This window comes from Zootoca vivipara, chromosome 1 (genome assembly GCF_965207765.1).
Source record: "Zootoca vivipara chromosome 1, rZooViv2.hap1.1, whole genome shotgun sequence".
NCBI lineage: Eukaryota > Metazoa > Chordata > Lepidosauria > Squamata > Lacertidae > Zootoca > Zootoca vivipara.
This window is the reverse complement of record NC_142582.1, coordinates 66,642,814-66,667,720: the sequence shown is the minus strand read 5'-3', so window position 1 is coordinate 66,667,720 and position 24,907 is coordinate 66,642,814. Positions and strand designations below refer to the sequence as shown.

The window sequence follows — 24,907 nt, the reverse complement described above, 5'->3', positions numbered from 1 at the left end:
ATCTAGAACATCAGTTTTCTCATAAAAATCAAGCCCTGCTTGGCTGCCATTGGCTGAAGATGCTGTTTGCAGTAAACAGTACTTCTGGGGTTGAACAAGCCATAGTGAGTTGTTTTCAACTCAGATTATTGGGACCATGTCAGGGACCCATGGCTCCTTTTTTCTCCAAACTAAAAATGGCCAGATTAAGCATGCTTGTTTAAATACATGACTTATATCATGTGTAGTTTGGGCCTTAAAACCATCTCTAGTTTTAGTGCTTCCATAGTCTCATTAACCTATTGCCACAGGGATTCCTATTTCACTTGGGAACTGTAATTCTTATTGCATATTTGAAGGGAAACTTTTGTTTGAATTCATGGTTGCAGAGTTATTTATGTCAGATCCCTGCAGTTCACAATAACATACATGACTACGCAGCTTGAGGCTTGTGCAGAATAAAAGAATCTTAAGAACTTGAGGTACCCTGCAGAAAAGAGATGGTTTTTCAGAGAAAAAGCGGCCTGACATTTTGCTTCTACTGCCTGCTGCCTAATGAGCTTTTGAAGATAATGATCTGCTCAGTCACCACAGGTTGTGTAAAGTTCCTAGCTCACATTTAGAACATTTAGAACATAATCTCGAAAGGGGCCGCAAAAAAATGCCATAGGTCTGCATTGCATTTTCAGTTCAAAGTGACTGCAGTGCTACCATGTAAGATCATCCTGTGTAAATAAACAGGGTGATATCTTATTGGACATCCAACCTGGCAGCCTGTAGCATTTCCATGATGTATCTGGAGGAGACAACCATGGGAAATAGTCTATTTTGAAAAGCAATTTCTCCGTGCAAAGCTTTTGCTTATTTGTGAGAGAGGCAAGCACTAAATTGGTATCTGTCACCTGTCTGGAATGCATTCCTACAACCTTCTACACTTAAATATATCTCTTACTCCTAATCCACTACCGTTCAGTCTACCGTTGTTTCTCTGCATCAGTCTCCACTAATGTGGTTCCCTCCAGATATTCTGGACTACCTCTCCCAGCCAACCTGGCCAATAGTCAGGGATGATGGGTGCTGTAGTCTAACAACATCAGTAAACCCAAAGGTTTAGCACTCTTGCCAGGGCAGTCTCGAGCAGGTCGGCCGCCCTGGCGCTGAGGGGCGGAGATCACTCCGGCGCCCCCGCAGGGCGCAGCATGGTTTGTCGCGCGGTGCCCTGCCCTACCGGCCCGGCGCCCTGGCTCACCGCGCCACCGGGGGTCTACCTAGAGCCAGCCCTGACTCTTGCTCTAAGCATTGCCTTCCCATGTTCTTTCTGTTTGATGCTCACAAGCAGGTTGATCTGGTGGCCGGAGTCAGCACGGCAGTTCCTTTTCTTGGAGGTGACTGGGGTGTACATGTCTGTGCCACATGGTTATTTCATTTCCATGCCGCTTAATATATTAAAAATTAAGCAACAACTGTCAACTTAAATAAAACATCACAAAAATACAGAATTACATATAAAACTTTACATTAATGCACAGTTATTAATACATAGAAATCAATATATATCACCTGGCTCTTGGGAGATTGTGGCCCCGAAAGACGCACGTCCCGGTTTTCCTCTGGGGCATGTTGGAGGATATGTTCCTGCTTCTAGGCTTCTCATGGGCGTCTGGGTGGACACTGTGAAAACAGAGTGCTGGATTAAATGGGCCTTTGGCCTAATCCCGCTGCCATCTTTTTATGTTCTTGAAATAATCTTATTCCCTGGCTTGTGATCCTGATGTGATCCTTTGGCTGTGGCTTGCCTGGCTTTAGAAGTGTACTGAGGTTTGAGTTATTCTGTGTTTACGTTATAAATGGAAGTATTTGAAAATCCAGATTTGTGAGTAATATAGGAAGAAGCAATGTTTTAGTTCCATTAGTCGTGTCACGGCATGAGATTACGTTCTGAGCCACAGAAACACAGTCGGGTGCCTTATAGAGAGTCAGACCATTGGTCCATCTATCAGGGGTCAGCAAACATTTTCAGCAGGGGGCTGGTCCACTGTCCCTTAGACCTTGTGGGGGGCCAGACTATAATTTTTTTGGGGGGGAATAAATGCCCCACAAATAACCCAGAGATGCATTTTAAATAAAAGCATATATTCTACTCATGTAAAATCGCCGGATTTAGAAGGTGATTGGGCCGGATCCCCCGGGGCCTTAGTTTGCCTACCCATGATCTACCTTAATATTGTCTATTCTGACTGGCAGTGGCACTCCAGGGAGTCATTATCAGTCTTACCTGGAGATGACAGGGAGTGAATCTGGGACTTTCTGCAAGCAAAGCAGATTCTCTACCCCTGAGTCAAACCCTCTCCCTAAATTATATTACAGTCTTTCCCTAGAAAAGATGCAGATTAAACAGAAACTGATAAGAAAGGTTCTACGGGAGTTGTAATATTCTGTATTAAAATAAACATGTTGGGTAGTGTATGTGGGCGTCCCTAAAAAAATATACTTTTAAAGGACTTGGTTTCTGCAATACATGGTCATTCCCACTAGGGGGAGCGTTGCATATGTTGCTCACATAAGAGAAATGGGAACCGTTCAGATTTTCTGAGCCTTTATATGGAGCTTTTAAAATCTTCACTGACTGTCTTTAATTAACTTTCCAAAGAAGGAAGTCTCTAAGGCCCTATCTTGAAGTTTAAAAGGCCTGGGCTTGCTTTTGCTCCCATTTAAATTCCTGTCAAAGTTCTCATTGAGTTCAATGAGATTTGAAAAGGGTCCTTTTTGTTTCCATAGCAATAAGCTTAAAAAGAGAAACAATATTATTTTCTTCCAAGTATTTTATCCAGCGTTGCCATGGTGCCTAACTGCTAGACATTAAAGTGGGCATCACTTTAAAAAGTTTTGAAATGGGAAAAAGTTTACATAGGAAATTATTTTATAGTCTACAAAGCATAAACCATTCATTTTTTTTAATGTTAAGATACTTCTCACACAGAACTGTGATAAAGGTAAATGAATTAAGATTTGTGGCTGATGTAGAAAATAATCCTGTGCATTCTGGCATTTGTCACACTTACGCATTCATAATTAGAATTTTCTATTTAATTTCCGTAACTTTGAAACTGGCATTTATTTTATTTTTTTAAAAAAACTGTTCATTTTATTCATTTTTAAGCACTGAAGCATACAGTTGCACAGTTTGCATCTGATTTTATGTGTGTTGTGTATTTCTCTGTTGTGAATTTAGTTGTGCAGTGTAAATTGATTTAAATTTCATTATTAATAATAACATTTTGTCGAGCAAACAGTAAGCAAGATGAAAAGACTCCATACTTTTAAAGTACATTTAAAGCGCAAACAGTAAGCAAGATGGAAAGGTTTAAGCACATGGGAAGGTTGGAAAAAACCAGGAGAGATTCACTCAGAAGCTGTAGCAAAAAGTATCAAAAAGAACTTTCGCTTGTTTCTAAAGAACTATTTCCCAGTGACAAAAGATGACAGCCTTTTGCCTTGTCATGCATACCCAAGTCACACTAATTTTGTTGACAAATGCTCAACATAACCAGGTACTGGCAAGGCGAATAGATGGTTAACTTGTGTGGAATGTGGGTAGCATTTCTACTGCAATGAGTGGTATGCCCTGGAAGCAAGGAAACTTTTGGGAGAAATGGCAATCTCTCTTTCTCATTTCACAATCCTGTTTCATTCCTAACTCATATCTATATTTTTCTTCTTAACTACAGAAGGATGAAAGAATACAGGATGCCCTGTTTGGGGACAATGAATACCTACAAAAATTAAGCATTTTCACAAAGTGCTGGGTTGAGCAACAAGGTAAGCCATTTAGCTGTCTGAAGAGCGATTTTCCAGCTCTATAATCCTTGCTATTGTATTTCAGTTTGATCTCGGAGCTAGAGATATCAAATCTGTAATGTCAAATGGCCCCCACCTTTCCCTCCCTCTCTCTCTCACACATACCCCACCTCAGGCAGTGGCAGGCCTCTGTGTGTGTTTTTTAATTATTGCAGAAAGATTTTGTAACCCAACCTGTCTCTGCAACCCTTAGCTGAGTGGAAAGTACCTTAAACTCCACGTCACTGACTGAAAAGGCATTATCTTTTTTGAAGCAGCAATAATCAATTTGAAGCTTCTGGGGGCCGGCTTGGTGAGAGCAACAGTGGTGGGAGGGGCAAAATGCTCGAGGCGGAGAAAAAAAACTGGATGAAAAGGCATGCTGTTTCATGGATGTCTTCCAGAATTGTGACACTCTGTGTGTGTGTGTGTGTGTGAAGGGAGGGAGAGTGAGCGTGTGTGAGAGAGAAAGGGTGAGAATGATCACCATGACAACTGACCCAGCCAGTCTGTGTACTCTCCCTGCAATCATTTTGGCTGAGATCTGTGCTGTGAAAGGTCATGAGAAGGAGCTGTGGGAAGCACAGCAGGTATTAGACTCCGAACGTCGCTCGTTTGTCCAGTGCCTCAGCTAATAGGGCAAAGTTTTTTGGGTCTGGGAAATACAAAAATTGAGAATGGCGTGGAAGGGGAAGTGCTGCAAGTGTCAGGTAATGAAAACTTTCCTCTCTCTTTTTGTCTCTCTGCCTCTTTCTCTTCCCCTCCCTCCCTTTTAATTTTTCTTTTCGTTTCTGGAGCTGCATGTCAGCGTATGTTTGGAATCCCAGGCTCTGAGGAGTGATGTCATGCCCTAGCAGTTGGATTTTGTTAAGCAAAGAGGGAGGAAATGGTGAATTTCACCCACTGCCCACCCTTTTTGCCTGTAAAAAGTTGTTGAATCTTGTACTAGGATTACTACTTTTTCTCTGTGTGAAGTATTCCAACATGAGAGAGAGAGAGACTTTCAGGAAAGTTTATCGAGACCCGCATATGGCAGTTGGGTCCAAATCCACCGCAATGATGGTGATTGCATTGAAGGTAATTCTTATTTTGATGTTTGGGTTCTTGGCTTCTGAGTGGCTGCTTAATTTTTCCTGGTGATGGAATTAAATGAAGAAATAGATGGGGCAAAAGAAATCAAGCCTGTGCTTAGGATTTAAAGAATTAAAAGGAAGGAAGGTTTCCTTATTTGCTGACTGCAGCTGCTTTGCTAGCGAGTTCACTTCTCCAGCAATGTGACATTCAGCAGCACCACTCAACTTAGGAGAGGCATTTTTTTTAATATCAACTTGTTGCAGGAGAAGTTGTATTGCGTGCATGTTGCGGATAAAGGGTTTTAAATAAAGGTGGTTAAATAGAAACGATGGTTAAACATTGTTAAGGAAACAATGCTGTTTTAAACGTGCATTTCTGAAAAATCAAGTAAAGTTTATTTATTATTTATCAAACCTGCTCTGGTCTTTTTAATGAGAGTACTTCCTTTGAATTCTTGGTTATTTCTGGGCTCTGTGCATTTAAAACACCTTTTATGGTAAATTCCAACTGGGTGCAGATGTAGGCAGAAGCAAAAATAAAACAAAACCCACGACCCTCCCCCCAAAACATTTCATTTTAGATGTGCAAGTAAAGGCTTAAAATAAATGAAATGCCTCAAACTGTGCTTTATAACTGGTGCCTTTGGTGAAAAGTAGGTAATATTTTAATGCCTGTCTAATAAAATCAAGTGTTGCGAAGACTCTGCTAATACATGGCCAAAATATACTGGATTGATGATGAGAATCAGAGAGTTTTACTACTATTCATTCTAGGGAAATAAAAAAAATCCTTCAGTAGCACCTTAAAGACCAACTAAGGCCAACTAAGGTGCTACTGAAGGAATTTTTTTATTTTGCTTCGACTCAGACCAACACGGCTACCTACCTGTAACTCATTCTAGGGAGTTCAGCTTAGGTCAGGGTCCCAGTGTTCAGCTTCTAGACAATGTATAGAAATGACCACTGGAAGGGCCTTAGCTAGTTACAGAACATCTGCAGAAGGTTCTTGTCTGAAACCTTGGAGAGAGACACTCTCAGTGTAGACAACACTGAGCTAGATGGACCAGTGGTCTGAATCAGTATAAGATTCCTGTTTTCCTCTGACCTATTCCCCGGATTTCTTCTCTTCTGCCATTTCTCTTGGGAAGTATGAACTTTCTGCCAGTGAAACACTGAAAGGGTGGGAGCCCTGGTCTACTAAGCCCTTCCCCTTTTATATTTGCAGAGGTGGGTCGTTGAAAATTTCAAGTTAATCCAAACTTAATACATTCAGCAGTCAACGTCCAGCAGGATAGGTAGAAACATGCTGGTTTCAGGCTCCAAATGTTCCATATACAGAATATGGGGATGGGGTGAATTTTGGATAACTGAAGCTCTGATAATATGGAATTTGGGTGGGTTAGTCAGGGTATAGGACAGTCGATAAATCCTGTGCACAGATTTTAAGGTTTGCTCACTTGGGTGTCTTCTATGGATTTCTAGCCTTTGTTAGCCACGGTTGCAGTTTTTGACTGGGAGACTAGGTCACAAGCTTTTAGCTTTCTTCCCGAGTTTCTCAAACAGAGTGTCTTTTGTGTTCCATTACACAATGAAAGACACTTCTGATTGGCTTCAGTGCGCCTGCTAGCATGGTTCAGACATGCTGCTGATGGCTTATTTCCTCTTTGTGCTGGGTATGACTACAAGAAGGAAAACATGGACGGAGCGAAAATAACAAAGATACTGCAGAAGAAGGATAGTATTTGTCTCCCTTCTCCCCCAACCCCACCCCATTACAGCTCCTCCCCGCATGCTTTAAAACACCTTTCAGAAAAGTTAAGAACAAAACCTCGGGTTTCCTTATCGGATCAATCCAGAGTTAAATTCAGGAGACAGGAACAAAATGTTACCATATGTAATATTTACACAGTGGTTTATCATTGCCTAGGGTGAGGCTGTGTCCTGTTGCACTACATTTAGTTATTTTTCTCCTCAAAGATAAATAGTTCCTTTTTCTCTTCAAAATATAAAATCAGAGCTTTAATTAACTGAAAGTGCAGGTTTTGATGTCAGTGTTTTGAGTTGTAGGCTGCACGACAAGGAAGAGCAAGGTAATAAAGTCTTCCTCATATGGTGGAAATGCTCCACAATCACTTCCTTTTAAGTCTAATCCTGAACATGTATAGATTTAGCACCACGCTCAAACTCCTATCAATATTTTGCTAATGTTTGTGACACGTTTCTCCCAGGAGGGTTTCTTTACAGTGAGGAAACATACTGTATATTCCTGCGTATGAGACTACTTTTTAACCCAGGGAAATCTTCTCAAAAGTTGGGGGTCGTCTTATATGCCGGGTCATATTTCTTATACGGCGAGTATATCCCAAACTCTATATTTTAACTGGAAAAGTTGGGGGTCATCTCATACGCCCAGTCGTCTTAAATGCCGGAATATACGGTAGTTAAAAGTGGCTGGTCACAATCTTGGAGCAAGCGGGGGGCGGTACACCCCGGGCCCCACCCTGGAGGGGGTGTCACTCGGGGCCGCGGCCCCACCCCTCACCTTTGCACGGCAGCCTCAGAGGAAAAAAAATACAAAAGAAAGCTGCAGGCGCGCCGGCCGAATGGGCCAGCGCGCCTGCGGCTTTCTTGTGTGTGTGTGTGTGTGTGTGTGTGTGTGTGTGTGTGTGTATATACATATGTGTGTGTGTGTGTGTGTGTGTGTGTATGTAGCTGGAGCGAGGTGCGTGGCTTTGGAGGCACGCGGGGGAGGGGAGCGGCGATACCCTGCCACATAACAATGCATGCATCGTTACGTAGCGACACCGCACCCACCCTGGGGCATGGCAATTTGCCGCCCCGGGTGTCACGGTGCCTCGCAACGCCCCTGGATGGGGATGCAGCCTTCCAGATACTGCTGCCTACATCTTGTTCTCATATGGCAACATTTTGGAAGTGTCAGCTCAGGTTGCTTGTTTTTTTGGGGGCAGGGGATCATGAGCGATGTACATATTCTTAATGTTTATATCAGGCCTCCTCAACCTCGGCCCTCCAGATGTGTTGAGACTACAATTCCCATCATCCCTCACCACTGGTCCTGCTAGCTAGGGATCATGGGAGTTGTAGGCCAAAAACATCTGGAGAGCCGAGGTTGAAGAAGCCTGGTTTATATGCATATTGTATGACGACACATGATTTCAACACAGCCCTTATCTTCCCTGCTGGCATTTTCAGTGCGGACTATACATGACAAAATTATCATTGTTGGCCCCTGTCTGTTTCAAGAGACAGTGTGACTCTGGGGGTGAAGTAGAGGTAGATTTAGGGGTACAGGATTTTGGTCACACTGGGTGTGGAGCCTTGGGGGCACCAAGGGGGTTGCAGCAACTATGGTGTAGAATGGAAGTTGAGAGGCAGAGGGATGCCTAATTTTGGCATCACGCTGAGTGTTGCTGAAATTTGAGACCCAAGATCTGCCACTGGGTGATGTCAAACCACTGTGTTAGCAGCAGCAAAGTGACCTCCCCAGGGCATAAGCCCAGGCAGTGTGTATGGAGGTCCTGGGCTGTCCAAACAACAAGACCACACCCCTCTTGGCTTTCCTGATGTGGTCTAAAGGAAAGCAGAGCATTAGGTTTGGCACCAGCTGGGCTGCAGGAGTTGCTTGAAGGAGGCGTAAAATTATGGGGTAGCATGTTTTGGAGAGCTTTCCTAACTTAGACTGTATAGTTGGGATGTCTGACATATCTTTTCATTAAAGTTCTATTCCCATAAAGGATTCCCCCCCTCCCCTGAATTAAACTAGAATAAGCATGGAAGGTGGAAATCAATCAATCAAAGGCCACCAATGTAGGCAGGATGCTGGTGGAGCAGGCTGGAACTGAATTGCTAAGAAAATTTGTTTTTGTTGGACTCCACAGGTGCACTGCCATTTATTCATAAAGGGGCCAATTGACACGCATATTAAGGTTTCATTGGTTGATGATCCAATGCAGAATTAGCTTTACTTAAAAAATCTACTGAAACCTGTAAACTAAGGTCCACAGTGCAACAAACTGCATCAGATACAAGGATGCAAGGATGTCATCCAAATTTGTTTTACGAAATGCTTTCCCTCAGTTTTTGGCATGATTCACCTCCCTTACTCCTAGTCTGTCTTTGTTATGTGTAGTTTGTATAATCACAGACTGTATGATTGTAGTCCATGGATTAGCCTCTTAAAGATGTTTAGGTATGGAAAATCCTTCCACAGTGCAGTGGTTTGGACTGGACATCCTATCTATTTATGTGCTTTTCTATTTGATGGAATAGTATTTCCTGCATTGGATTTCTTGCAGTTCCCACAGCTTATCTAGGAAAATAGCACGAAGCAGAATTTCAATATTTCTTCAATATAATTTCCATATGCCCATTTAAAGTGAGCTCATACTAAATGCAATTTACATCTGTATGTATAACCTTACTAGTGGGAAATCGAAACCACTACTAAATCATAATATTTTTACAGCCACATCAAAAATAAAAATTGTACCTGTTAGGTAATGAACAGACACCCACTTTGTAAATAAAAGTAAAATGTGAGTAGATCCAGGCCTTGTACTATAGATTCGCTGTCTAGGAATTAAAGAGCATTTGACTCAAGTGCAGTGAGTCATATCACTGTCTCATTTTTATATACGAAACAAGTAATTTGGCAATTAAAATGAAATGTTGCAACTTAACAGGTAGAATTCCCCCCCATTTTTCGTATGGTGGTGCATGTACAGTGGAACCTCAGGTTACGTACCGTCCTCCTTACGAACGCTTCGGGTAACGAGCTCCGCTAACCCGGAAGTAGATGCTCCTGGTAGCAAGCTTTGCCCTGGAATGCGAGCAAAAGTCGTGTGCCGGCAGCAGCGGGAGACCCCATTAGCGAAAGCGCACCTCAGTTTAAGAACAGTTTCGGGTTAAGAATGGACCTCTGGAACAAATTATGTTCGTAATCCGAGGTACCACTGTATGTATCACTAGTATTTAAGAACAGAGACTATAATTCCAAGCATGCTTGCTTAGAAGTAAGTTCCACACAGATAAATTCGACTTACTTTTGAGTAACCATTGTTGGATTGGATTGTGTGCTGGAGAATGAAAGTTCAAGTAGAGGTTTGCTAGCTGTTTCCGAGGAGCAAGTAAAAGCAGCGCTGGCCTTCACTTTGCCTACTGTGACTCGCTTTGCCAGGAGTGGGAAGCTATTTTCATCCCAAGGGCCACTTTTTTCTCATGATCAACCTCCTGGGAACCAGAGGTTGGCGGAGTCAAAGGCAAAAGTGGGAAAAGCAATAGATGTACCTTTGTGCAGTAAGCTACATTCCCACTACATTCCGGCCATATAAAACACACACTCCATCTCTCCATCCACAGTTCGGGGACAGATTCCAGCAGGACAAAAGCACAGGAGTAGGACTGGGGATTGATGTAGCTTGGAAAGGAAGCCTGTATTGGGTAGAGAGCACTGCGTTTGGACTGCATCTGGCCCCTAGGCTTCAGGTTCCTCACCTCCAAGCCAACAAGAGCAGGGGGTTACCCAAAGGTCTTTCCTCCCCTTATTGTTTAAAAGGCCACATTCAATGGCAGAATTGTTGCACTCTTTGGGTTGGGCAAACAAAGCCGTAGAACATTTGTAGGTGCCTCCTGGTCCAGACTGAAGCTATGGGAACATAGTGTCAAGAGCAAACCAGGGCTCATGTAACAAGTCCGTCCTAGTGGGAGAATGGGTACTTTGGAATTAAGGTGTATGGGAGAGAGTGTAAAGGAAACTTCTCCTTGTCAACAACCCTGGTCAGCCACTACCTCTCCATACATGAGGAGCAGAATTAGCAGGAATCCCTTCCCTCTCTGTAGCCTTTGCCTTGCTCCTTTGGTGAACTTGTGACGCCATTTGCTGTTCTGATAGAAAGCAGGCCCTGGGAACAGGCATCGAACACAGCCAGGCCTGGCATTTTTCTCACACATTTGCTACAAATTAGGTCTCCTGTATGAATTTTAAACATTTTAATATTTTCTTAAAGTGAAAAAAATGGAGGATTAAAATTGAAGGCAAATCCTAGTGCACTGGAAACTGAAGAGCTAGTCAGTTTGGCTGTCATTAACTATGGAGCATGCCAGCAGGTTGTAAAATGCCCTATTTAATGAGTGTTATAAATGAATGTTGGCTGTGGCCGTGGTTGTCACCCAGGTAGTTGTAAGAGAACCTGGTTGGTGGTGGCACTGGCGAGGTGTTTGACAGTTTTGGAATAGGTCAGCTTGGGTAGTAATTTGCACAAAGAGATTTTGCTTAACAGAAAAAGCCACTGTTGTCCTCTCACAGCATCAAGAATGCAGCTAAGACCCCCTTCTCCCCCAAGTCCCTAAAACAGATATTTACAAGGGTGATCTGGGGCACATTTGTGGATGAGGGAGTTTTGTGGAAGGTGCTGCACCAACTTTCAAGAAAAAGGGAAGCTTGCAGATTTGGACTACTTGTCTTGTGGTGTACTTTGGAGCTAAGTTGTTCTGAACTTGAGTTTTTGTACTTTCTATTACTATGGATTAATGCTTAGTGCAAACAGCAATAGCTCCTTCCATTCATGCTCATAAGATGGCACAAACAACTAGAAAATGTTAAGTGGGGCCCACAGTGGAGACCTATTATATTTTTTCAGACATGTAACGCTCTTGTTTGAATCACTTCACAGGCACTGAGCAGGCGTGATTTGGAGAACTATACACTGAAAATGATCCACTTGGTACATTGCAAAATAGCCTTAAGGTTTCCTTTTCTTTTAGGGGATTTTAGGGGATTCTCTTAAATTCTTAGAAACAGTGGCATATTTCAGCAAAGTAAACATACAAGACATGTACAAACAGCTGTTTCCTTAACCTGCTTCTATATGGATACCCAATCAGATTGGAAATAGTGTCAGTTCCCAGCTGTTCTCATTTTAGCGTTGCTTCTGCTACAGGTTTCAACAGGAGGAATATAAAACCCACGTGTATTTATCCCAAAAAACCCTCTAGATGTGATATCTATCCTTAAGATCCATGCAAAGAGATGTATTACTGCCTGGAAAATAGTTTCCATATTCCATTATTTAGTTATCAGACACTTCTTTGGCACTATGAACCATGCTCATTCATGACTGCATATATATATATATATATATATATATATATATATATATATATATATATATATGGTAAGATATCCTACCAAGTTGGTAGTGATTGACCTTGGCTGGATCCTGGGCATCTCTCATTACTTGATGGCTATATACTATATTCCTGCCAACCTAGCAGTTCGAAAGCACGCCAAAATGCAAGTAGATGAATAGGAACCGCTACAGCGGGAAGGTAAACGGCGTTTCCATGTGCTGCTCTGGTTTGCCAGAAGCAGCTTTGTCATGCTGGCCATGTGACCTGGAAGCTATACGCCGGCTCCCTCGGCCAATAATGCGAGATGAGCGCGCAACCCCAGAGTCGGTCACGACTGGACCTAATGGTCAGGGGTCCCTTTACCTTTTTTATATACTATATAATGCCTTAGAACACCAGTCCGTGGGGAACAACAGGCTATTGTTAAAGTCCTGTTTGTACCCAGAAGCATCTGGTTGGCCACTGTAGGAAGCAGGATGTTGAAATATGCATGTTTTTGGACTGATCCAGCAGAACTCTTCTTATGTTCAGAGACACTTGTCTTCCACTCTCTTTACATTTTATGTGTTCTCCATCACCAGTGGAATATGGGTATTTACCAGCTCCACTTCCATTTGAATCAAATTAAAGCAGCATCTTGATTGTCTGAAGGAATTCCTTCATTCAGGATGCCCTTTTGCTGCTGCTCCCACTACCTGCAGTTATGATCACAGTAGCAAATGCGCCAGTTTGAAGTATATATTCTATGGCTTTCAAGTGCTTCAGTGTATATATTGCTACTACTGTTCTACTACTAGTATTTATTTATTTATTGCATTTATATCCCACCTATTTCGCCAAGGCGCTCAAGGTGGTGTACATGGCTGTCCTTCTTCTCATTTATTCTCCACAACAACCCTGTGAGGTAGACTAGGTTGAGAGGCAGTGACAGCCCAAGGCTACCACGTAGTTTTGTGGCTGAGTGGAGATTGAAACCCTGGTCTGCCAGATCCTAGTTCAACACTCTAACCACCAGACCATCTTGCCTCTCATTTATTAACCATCCTTCACCAGCTGGTCCTAGGGCGACTGACAACATTTTAAAATTCAGTATTAAAAACAGCAAAAGCAAATTACAACCACAAGAATAGGGTGGGATCTTGAAAACATGCAACTCAGGTGTCAGAGGCCAGGTTAAAGAGTGCAGGGCAGTTTTCAGCTAGCATGCAGGTAATACAGAACCCACCTGTGCATGTACAGCCACTGCTGCTCTCATTTCTGGCCTTCGCCCTGTGCTCACTTATAAGAGCCCCTGCAAGAATCAAAGACTGAATGCAGCTGTGTGGATCTTTCCCACAGTTTGTTAGAGGAGATGTCTGTTTTACGCCAGCAAAACATCTATTTTTGAGAACAAGAGCTTATCATGAAACAAAAGTGGATAAAGACATGAAGCTTTGGCTCAGTGACATTGGAACTCCTTTCAGGGCTTATAGCTTTTTGATTTGGGGCTACAATCCTGCACACATTGATTTGGAAGAAAGTGCCATGCAAGACAACAGGATTTGCTTCTGAGTAAACATGCATAGGATTGGGCTGTAAAGTTAATTGGCTTCTATACTGTATATGTAAAAACAAAACCAGAAATATCTCTCCTGCTTCCTACTGTATCTGCCTATTTGGCTGCATGTGCAGAATTGGATGTTTCCAAATGTTGCAGTTGTTAATGTTGTTGTTGTCCACATTTTAAAAACACATCTGTGTGGATCCCAGGGTGGTTTACAAAACAACCAAATAGAAATACACATATGTCAAAGCTCCAGATCCCCTGATGAAATCCTTCAGTTACTTCATGTTAAAAAACAACAACATGTGAAACAATATGGAACCCTGCGAGACCCCACAGCACATGTGCCAAGTTGCTGAGCTACTCCCAGTGCTACTTGATGGTAGTGCAGGAGAAGACAGGAGTGAAACCACTGCAGCACAGAGTTCCCCAGCTCCCAATCTGCAGAACTGCTCTAGGAAGATACCATGGTCAACGGCATCGAAAGCCACTGAGAGGTCTAGAAAAATGAAGAGGGTTGCACTTCCCCTCACCCCCACCTCTCTCCTCCTAGGAGTTATCAGAGTGACTAAACTTGTTTCATTGCCAAATCTCAGCCTGAAGCCAGATTGAAATGGGTCTAGATAATCCATAATCCTTCCAGGCACATCTGCATCCGGCCAGCTACCACAATCTCAATTACCTTGCCCAAGAATGGGATATTAGCAACTGGGCAGTAGTTGTCAAATACTTCCACAATCTGACTTCTCCGCAAGCTCTCAGACTGCATGCCCGCCTCACATTTTTAAAACTTTGCTCACCATTTCAAACTTCCTCTGCCCTCCATGACGCTTTTACAACCAAATGTCTGAATAGCAGATTTGACATGATTTGTGGTATATGTACCACTGCTGTATGTGCAAATCAGGGCAATGAGACATTGAAGATTATTTCAGTATGACTGCTGACTCCTTGTCCCCACCAGCCTTGTTCTGTTGCCTGGAAAAGGAGCTCACCCAGTTACTTTCAGCCAGCCTTTGACATTCTAGTACCCGCAGTGATTTGTTTCCCATCAGCCCCAGCCATCAGAGACTGACCTAGCCACTGGACTGAAGAGCAGGAAAGGAGGACGCTCTTCCTACAACTATGGCAGAATTCCATGCTGGGACTCAGAGATTGCTTCCATGCTATAACACTGCTGATGTGTTGCTTTCCCAGAATTAGCTGAGAATCAAATGGAGCTTTCACATAGCACTTAATATACCACCATATTTTCCAGCAGTTGTCTTTCTCATCGCCAATGTCCCTCTGCAATGTTTACTCACAAGTAAGTCCTGTTTGGTACTTTCCAACATTACTAAAAAATATCCTGACCATTATTGCCTTCCGTTGAGTCTGGCTGGGGGATTAGTGACAGATTGAACTTTAATTGCCCTGTGAATGGCCTTTCTTAATTGTCTTTCTGGCATAGCACCAATAATGCCACAGCTCTGAAAATTCTCCTGTTTGCTAATGAACTTTCCCTTGATACTTATCTGATTCCTGACCCTGATTGAGTTGTGTCAAATGGACCTGCGCATTCAACCTGATGCTTTTGTCTTTGGACTACAGAGTTTCCCTACACAGGGTTGTGTATGTCCCTTAAATCACCCTGAGCTTAAGGGCCTGGCAGATGTCCTGAGTTTGCACAGATGGACTCTTCCTCATGGACGGGACTAGTACGAAATAAGAAGAGCCAGCCTAATGTAACAACCGGCTTATACGTCTTATGCTTTTAGGCAACACCAAGGCCACAGCTAATAATAATGTGAGACAATAAAAATAGGAGATCATTGGGGGAACAGAACCGCCAGTAACCTGTTCTAATTTCTGGTTGCTAGTTTATAAAATGAGCACATTCTTCTTCTTCTTCTTTTTCATTCCCATCTACTAAAATACCACTCAGAGAAGTTAATACAAGTTTCAGTGCTGCGACTGGCCTTTCTTATTTGCTACACACTCCTGTTTGTTTTCTGCTAGAATACATTAAGAACTATAACCCCTGCTGGTTTTAATTTACTGCTAATTGACTTGGATGGGCAGTAGAAAACTAATGCAAATACTGTTATGGGGTTGCACTGACATTTCTTGGGGATTTACAACCATCTGGAACAAACGGATTTGTGGAATTGAAGCCAAGGGCATGCAAGATCCTACACCAAAGGCCATCAGTTCTCAAAAGCTTCAGTCTTCCTGAGCCAAGAGGAAGAGCTGTTGTTTATAATCCCTTTTATAGGCTTGCCCAGATTACCTGTTCAAAGTGTTCTCCTGTGAGCCTCTGCTCAAAGGGAATTGTGCAACATCCAGTCCACATATAGAGCTTTTAAAGGGCAATGCACACTCAAAATACAGTTGGGAAGCACTCGTCCTCCGTGCAGGGCGTGCCAGGGAGCTGAATTGGCTAATCTCAAGGAAAATTTGGAGAATCCACTATCACTTCAGCTTAAATCTCATGGTCAAATATGAAGTATGATGTGTGTGTGTGTGTGTGTGTGTGTGTGTGTGTAAGGGTGAGAAATTACCAGTGGGTCTCCCCATACTTTCTCTTCCAGTCAGGGGCATCTTACCCATAGAGGCTAGTGGTGCGGGGTGGTAGGGCACCAAGTTCTAGAGGTCACTAGGGAAGAGGCGGAGGCTGGACGTGGCTCCTCCCGGCATCAGCTTGCCGCCCTCGCTCACCTCCGCCATGTCGCACCGAAGCAGCGCCACGCCCAGAGCCTTCGTCTGCCATGGTGACCGTGGTACGAAGCGGCCAGCTGAGCCAGGAGGTGCCATGTCCAGCCTCCGCCTCTTTCCTGCCAGAGGAGCCGCCCTCCAGCCCCGCCGGCAGTGCCGTCCTCCCTAAAAATCTCTGGAAAACCGGGTGGTGGTGCCGGAGGGAGCTTTGCACCACAGCGCCAGATATGCTTCCAGTTAATTAGTTTCAGCTCAATTTTTGGAGATTGAGCACTGGATCATGACAAAGTATGTGCGTGCATACAGATAGCAGTTATGCCATGCGTCATAGCAATAGGTTCCAATAATTGACATTCAGTCACATTTCAAACAGCTTTCTGAATCTCACAGCCTTGCTGCAAGGAGAAATAATTGAACTTCCTCAGCAATTCCGCAGCAATGCAGTTACTGTGGGGAATGCAACGTATCTGAAACAGAAGGTCATGCAGTAGAGGTGCTGGATAAAATCTGCACACATAAATGTCTTGTGAATCTGTGGCTGCCAAAGCATCAAGTGTCCCAAGTGAAGGAAGCTCCAGATTCTACTTTTGGTGTCACCACATCACTAGTAACTTGTTCCGAGAAACATGTGGCAGACTACCTTATAAATATAGCCTGTCCTTTGTGTGTGTGTATGCACTCTGCTTTACAACAATGCTTAGACTGTAAAAACAACAGTCTTGTGGCAACTGAAAGTCTAACACATTGATTATGGTATTAACTTTCATGAACTAGAGTTCATTTCATCACCATCGTTCTACTTGGACACTTAGGTCCAGCGCTGAGGGCCTTCTGGCGGTTCCCTCACTGCAAGAAGCCAAGTTACAGGGAACAAGACAGAGGGCCTTCTCGGTAGTAGCACCCGCCCTGTGGAACGCCCTCCTACCAGATGTCAAAGAGAAAAACAACTACCAGACTTTTAGAAGACAACTGAAGGCAGCCCTGTTTAGGGAAGCTTTTAATGTTTGATGGACTACTGTATTTTAATATTTTGTTGGAAGCTGCCCAGAGTGGCTGGGGAATAAATAAAAAATTATAATTATTATAATTATTATAAATATGCAATCCAAGTCTTTATCAGCCGGTTTTCTTCTGCTGATGTTCTGACTCCTTACCTTTCAGCACCACAGTTTAGAATGTAGGTGCTGGTAGATCGAGCATTTCCAGAATGATATAGTCTACTGTGGCAAAAGTCTGCTTAGAACTCAGTGTAAGGAGAGCCCTGCTGGATCAGACCAAACATCCAGCTACTCCAGCATCTCGTTTTCAAAAGTCAGATGTACCTGAGCCTAAAAGTAGGGTGTGGGGGCACTTGGAAGAGGGTGATCTTGGCTTGCATCAGAGAAATTGTTGGTAAAAACAAATATTCAAGATATAAGAGGGAGAAGGAGTGATAGCAGATCTGAAACCAGGACCCAGTTTGCAGGCAAACACAGGAACATAGATTTATATAGCATGGCCATTTTGAGCATGAACTTAGTGTAGGACATTAGAGTTTGCAGGCTGTTGCTATTTCTTCAAGAGCCTCTACGCAGAGCTCTGTACTTTTCTAGCTTTCTTTTCCTGCACGGTTCACTGGAGGAAGCCTCTGCAGAGTCAGAGTGCCCTAGTTCAAGAGCTGCATACCTCACACCATTGTGCTTCCATAAAACTGGGAGTGTAGAATGCAGTCTTTTGTTATTTTTGCCTGAGACTTACATTTTGCCAGATGATTTCAGGTGGCTGTGATCAACCAGGATTGACACAGGCTCTTCTTACAATGTGCCCGGACTACTGTTTGCAGTTAGTACTGGCCACTTGTTTCAGATCAAGAAACAATGTGTTATCTAATTTGTTGAGAAACTTTTCTTTGCCACTGCCAGAGTTGGAAGGGGCATGAGAATTCCTAGGGGCATTAATCCTATAGTCAGCCTTGCCGTGGAGTGCTTTGTATTCTTTCACCATCCTCCTAACAACCCAGTGTTTCAGATTCCTGTTTTACAGATGGGAAACAGGTGCTGAGAGGAGTGATTTGTTCAGCAACATCTACCGGTACGGATTTCAAAGTTCAGCGGTAATTAGAACCAGGACTTCTAGGTCCAAATGAAAGGGGTAAAAAAATGTTCAGTGTTTACCAGAGCATAGCACTGGCATCTCTTTTCACTGCCAAGGCTCACCTGTGGAACATAAAAAATAAGAATTGTCAGAAGGGCTTCTGCAGTCGTGGAGAGTGCTTGTTTCTCACCACTGAGTGACCACAGAAGGGCCAAGCATACCAGGAATCAAGAAGGTGGTGGTCTTCAAGGTTAGGGGGTGCTGTTTCCAGACAGACTTGAGGCCTGCAGTATACCTCTCCCCTGAAATAAGTACTGACTGAGTTGCATATACATCACTCATTGACCTACCTTGATGACTTCCATATGAATGTGTGAATTGCTTTCATTGAAAAATATCCAGCTGTTGTTGAGTCTCCCAAGTCCCATCAGCCCCATAGCCAGCGTGGACAATGGTCTGGGGTGATGGGAACAGTAGTCCAACAATAACTGCAGGGCTATATAGGTCCTGCACTCCTAGTCTGGTGCTCCATTTTTGTGCTATGAGGAGCATAGAAAGCACTGGATGAATCCACACATGCATGTTTATCTAGAGTGATAAATTACTTAATGGTGAATAAATATCTGTGTAAAGCCTGAGGTGAGATTCTAGATTTCTTTATGTTGGTATAAAGTAAACTAAATGAATTTGATTTGTTCTCTTTTACAATTCAGGGTTTATTGTGGTTTGAAACAAAAGTATATTTGCTTGCAATAATTTTAGGCCTTCCTTAGATACTCATATTGTCATCACCTCATGCCTGCATGTATTATGAAGGCTGTTTTGTATTGGCAGCCATTCCATAACCCATGCTAGGCCTTCTGTTTCAGCTTTTATACATAGCAATGAAATGTTTTAAGAATCACATTGGAAAGTTAATGAGGCAGTGAAAAATCAGTATCAGAAACATATGCTGAGATGTTGAAAGCCCAATATGAGGGTGTTGGATGATGGTTCCCATTAATTTTAATCAAACATCCAGATTTCTTTTAATAGAATTGAAAGACAAAGCCAGAATATTCTAAAAATAGCTCACTGTATCCACGTTTGTTTTAAAGAAGGAACATGAAATATTTTTCAAATTTTGTAGCTTAAACCAAATATTTGCTGAGCAAAAAAATGTTTAGAATGGGATACCCAGCACATTTGTACAGTCAGTGTGATACAAACTTTTTATCCGTTGCTACCCCACCTGTCTTTACAAGAGTCCAAAGTAGATAACTACCTACCGGTAATAAAAACCATATTACATTTAAAGGCAATTACAGATAATTAACCTAGAAAGAGCAAAAACAGAACCAGGACAGTGATGGTTGAAAACCGACCTCAAGTAGCAGCAACAAATAACTGGGAAAGAAAGTTCTTCACTTTCTTCCTAAAATTTTTTGGTGGTTGTGAGAGTGGAAGGGAGAAATCACCCCAAATCAGGCTGAGTGGTCTTGGTCTAGTCGTACTCCTACTGGTGCAAGATGTCTCATCTCCACCCATTTTAAGGTTACTCTTACAGCACAGTCCACATTATTTTGGGCCCTCGCCATCCCTCTGAAGTGTTGTTGTTTTTCTCCTTTGTAAAGGGGGAGATGGGGAAAAGAAAGATCAGTTGTGTAGTCTGACATCTGCCCGCACAACTAATAGATTCAACCTATTGACACAAGGGAGGGAGTTTCATAATTGTGGTGCCACTATCAGAATGCCCTATAGCAGGCATGGCCAAACGTGGCCCTTCAGAGGTTTTGGGACTACAATTCACATCATCCCTGACCACTGGTCCTGTTAGCTAGGGATGATGGGAGTTGTAGTCCCAAAACATCTGGAGGGCCAAGTTTGGCCATGCCTGCCCTATAGCTTCTGCTCATCAGCTGAAACTCAGCTGCAGGTGGCATGCAGAAAACACAATTTACTAGTAACAGAGGGAGGTTCCCTGGAGCAAATGGTTAGGATCAGTGTTCCAGTCAGTTAATTAATTGCATCTGGCTCCATGTTTTATAACTTGATTTATAACTGGTTTTATTTGCTTTTTTTGTCCATGGTCAGTTGGATTTCTTTTCACAAACAATTCCAGTTAAGGGAGATCTGATAATTGCCAAAGCAAAATATTCATTCCAAGACTGAAATGTGCAACACTTTCATAAAATTGCGGTCCCCTTGTTGGACACATGGTTCCAGTTCATTCCAGACATCCATCTTTCCATGGAATAATTTATGAATGGAAAGATAGCTGCGTGATTCTGTATACTATATATAGTATTCAGTTTGCTTTCCAGACTGCTGTTTAACATATGAACAAAAGATATATATTTATTATCCAAATCAACCCCAGAAGTGGATAGGAACACAACATAGCAGGATAAACCTGTCGCATTGTGGCTAGCATGCTGATTTCTGAATGACACCAACATAAAATTACTGACGGGTAAGGCTACAGATGGAACAAGTGTTGCTTTGAACTTTTAGAAAAGTAATGCTGTATTAAAAAGTTGTTGCTGTAAAGAAAAAAATTCTACCAATTTCATACTCATTCTTTTTTTGCCTTCCTTCTTTAGTTTCCTCCAATGTCCATTAATAAAGAGTGTTGAATCATTAGCCTGGCCAAACTGCTGTGTGGTTGTGCCCCCAAGATGGCAGCAAGGCTTTCTAAATTCTAAAGCCATGTTTGGGGACGGGACAGGGCTTAAAGCAGGGGTCAGCAACCTTTTTCAGCCGTGGGCCAGTCCACTGTCCCTCAGACCTTGTGGGGGGCCGGACTATATTTTTTGGGGGTGGGGGGAATGAACGAATTCCTATGCCCCACAAATAACCTAGAGATGCATTTTAAATAAAAGCACACATTCTACTCATGTAAAAACACGCTGATTCCCAGGCCATCCACGGGCCGGATTGAGAAAGCCATTGGTCCGCATCCGCTCCACGGGCCTTAGGTTGCCTACCCCTGGCTTAAAGTTTCTTCTCTTTTTGACTAATGGCTTTTCAGCGTTGGTTCACACTTTTCACACTCAAGAGCAACATTCCTGCACAGCTTACTTAGTGAGAACTGCTAGTACGATCCCAGTGAGAAGCTGATACCTGATACCTTCCCCACTCCATTCTAGCTTTTGAATTCAGGAGCAGAAATAATTATTCTGACACCCTGATGAAGTTGCCAGAAGAGGGTTTCTGCCAAAGAGTTAGCTGAGAAGTGCCAGAGAGTATTTCCTCCTTTAGTGACAACAGGGGAACATAAATGTTAAGAAAACATTCTCTGCTTTCAGTGATGCTTGCAGAAATGAATTGAAGCCAGTATGCAAAAGTTGCATGGGAACAAGGTGAAGCACCTGGAATTCAGATGAAGAACTCTCAAGACTCATCCAACTGAGTCAGATCATTGAAACTAATGACCCTAATGTCCATTAACTTTAGTGGATCTACTCTGAATAGCATCCATGGTTTCTTGGCCATTCGTGGTACAAAGCAGAGGATTCCCTGGGGGGAAAAAAGCTGGTCAGTAGGAGTAAGGAGAAAAAGTTCCTAGGAAGTGGCCTGTGTGAGCCCATTTTCACTCATGTTACCCTTCCCCAACATGGTGCCATCCAGATGTTTTAGACTCTCATCAGCCCCAGGCGCTTGGAGGGCGCCTGTTTGGGGGAAAACTGACATATGTTGAGAGCCCCATTTCCAAAATACTGTTAAACTACAGTGTGACCAAGAAACAGAATACAGGATGTAGTTATACAGACAGGAGCCGAATTGGCACCCAGGGGCTGGTGTTACTGAGTGTGAGGAGTGTGTGGTTTTGACCCATAAAAGCCTTATGTGGCTCAGGACCACAATACCTTACTCCTCCTCCTCCTCCTCCTCCTCCTCCTCTTTATTTAATTTAATTCCACAATATTTAATTTATACTGCCCTATACCCAAAGTTCTCAGGGCGGTTCTTCACATATGAACCAACCCATACCCTGGGATTGTCATCTGAGGGTCTTCTTCAAGTGGCCCGTTCACGGAAGGTCTGCAGGGTGGCAACATGGGGACAGGGCTTTTCAGTGGTGGCTCCCTGTTTGCTCACCCCAATGTATCCCCCGCCCTGGTCTTGATGTATCTGTGTTTTGTTGCTTGGTTCTCAAGTCACTTTATAAGATCCAACCATGACACCCTGCAGAGCCTCTTGCACTGCTTGAAATCCACTTTTGATTGTACTGTACATTGATTTTAACGGCTATGTGGCACAGGACCAGGTGCAGGGAAGAACTCACAAGGACCATTTTTTAAAGTCTGAGAACCTGAATTACAGAAGGTGGAATGACATAGGTACTTTCCAGTTCTTTGATGAGGCTGTGTAGAATCTACAGTGTAGAAGGATCGCCAGGAATTTCTCATTGGCTCTCACTTTCCCACACTGTGGGTTATAGGCATTAGCCAAAGGCACCCCAGAGCTCAGAAGGAAACATTCTGCTTTATAATACATTCTGCCTAGCCAAGCATATTATACAAGCCCATTTATTTTCCCACTATTCCAGAGCAGTGTTTGCGTTTCTTCTGAACTGCACTGCTGGAGGGCCCACACTCCTGGTGCAGCAGGGTGGTCACTGGGCAGCGTCACTCTGTGGATTGGATTTCTCAGGGCCGCTGCTTAGTAATGTGGGCTTTCATATTCCCTCTTGTTTTCTTTTTGCAAAATATATTGATGTTGGCTTGGGCAGAAAAACAACCCATGCCATGTTTTCTGGAAATCTGACTTCTCTTTTATCCATGCATATATGGAGCCTGTTTTGGCAGACAGAAGGCCTAGTACCTAACCCATGCAACACATCTCAGTTCACACATTACTTTCTTGTGCTACAAAGTGCTAAATGTTTTGGGGGCCACAATAAATGTCCACAGAATCTATCAACTCAGCAGCATGCCTTCTATAGCATGAACTGCAGACTGCAGCAACCTTTCAATGGATTGCGTGCATTTTAAAGGCTACTGTGAGCTTATCAAAAAGTTGGAAGAAAAATCTTATTATAAAATGCCCCTTTGGTTGTATGTCTGTTTTTTTGTCCGTGCTTCCTTTTGTTGTTTATTAATCAGGACATTTGCATGAAAAGAGTCTCTTTGCTCTTTAAGCAACTCAGCCGCTCTGGTTGTTCAGTCTTTTTTTGAAATCATAATCCCGGGTTTGTGATATCACAAACAATTGGCCATTGTGCAAAATGTCTTTCATGTCACAGTGAGAGGATTATGACTCTAGAGGGGACGAAGGAACAGGAGCAGATGAGCTCTTTGAAAAATTAGATACTGTTTTCATCCAAATCTACATGGTGGAAAATGTATTAAGGGTTTATTGGCAATTGGGTATATAGGAAGAAGTATTTCTATACAGAATGTGGTTCAAGGCTCTCAGCCCTTTCTTTTGAAGCAATAAGACTTTCCAGTTGAGCGATGCCAGAGCCTGGACAGTTATATGGGAGATATCCAACTAAGTCATATTCAGAGTAGACCCACTGGATTAAATGGACTTGAGATGCTTAAGTAATATTGGATGTCACCCATATATTATTAAATTCTTTGTGATTCCTGATATCAATCTAACTTTTTAGTCCTGAGACAGGATATAGATTAAGAGATGTCAGCACTTTTTTAAAGAGTAAAGCTTGGGGATTTGATTTAGTGATCTGTTAAACTTGATGGATTAGTTTACAATGATTGCAGAATTACATGCAAGTACAATGCTGTACATAATCCAAAACAGGATGGGCTTGCAATACTTCCAAAAGGGTCTGAAGAGTTAAAGTGCCAAGCACTGTGAATGATCCCTTGCTGTCCAATCAAACAGCAAACAGATGAAGGCAAGTTCAAGCAGTCTCAGAACTCATTAAGGAAGGGTACAGTATTTGGCTGCAAACCTTGGCTACAGCTCATGATGAGCAAGGAGAGTACGCGGACCCCTGCAATTCTGACTGGTCTGAGGCTGGGGCAGCAGTTGCTGTGTCAAATGAGGAGGAGGACGCAGAGGTTGCTGCTGGTGGTGACTTGAAGAGGAAGACAAACTTAACTCAGCATAGTGCAAGAGCAAACAATGTTTGAAAGCTCCTCTCTGGGAGCATGCATGTTCACCCAGTCCCAATAAATAAGCCATAGTTTGGCTTATTGTGTCATGGGAATGCATAAGTGTGCGTAGCGGGAGTGTGGGAAGCAAACCAGTATGTATTTAAATTCTTTCTATCCTATCTTACAGTAAAAGCAAACTTCCAAGTAAGGTAAAAACAATAGTTAAAACATTTAATTAAAACATATCAATAGGAAATTAAATAAAGCAATCAGCAGCAGTATAAGCAAGTGCATAAAATATTATCTGCTAAAAGTTTAGGAGAGTAAAACGTTTTACCCAACACTGAAAAGCCAATAAAGTAGGTGCTTTGTTTCGGGTGCCACCACTGAGAAGACTCTTTGTCTGCCTAAACGTTTAATGTGAGGGCATAGTTTTGAACCACTAATTATATTTTGTGCCTTGCAAGTTTTGTCAGCTCTTCTTAATAAAAAATAGGAGATGATGGTTATGT

General features: G+C 42.8%; 1 protein-coding gene across 12 annotated transcripts in view; it reads left to right on the top strand.

Moving 5' to 3' along the window:
* The window catches only part of DENND2B (DENN domain containing 2B), a 138,785-nt gene that overhangs the window by 27,955 nt on the left and 85,923 nt on the right, over nucleotides 1-24,907 (top strand). For 4 of the 12 annotated variants that reach the window (XM_035119635.3, XM_088667096.1, XM_088667078.1 and 1 more), the window contains exon 2: nucleotides 3,708-3,798. The gene's annotated coding sequence lies outside the window, so the exon portion shown is untranslated. Of the gene's footprint in view, nucleotides 1-3,707; nucleotides 3,799-4,185; nucleotides 4,527-4,646; nucleotides 4,894-24,907 lie in introns of those variants that run through there. The other 8 variants (XM_060275820.2, XM_035119654.3, XM_035119627.3 and 5 more) reach the window with 6 other exon arrangements.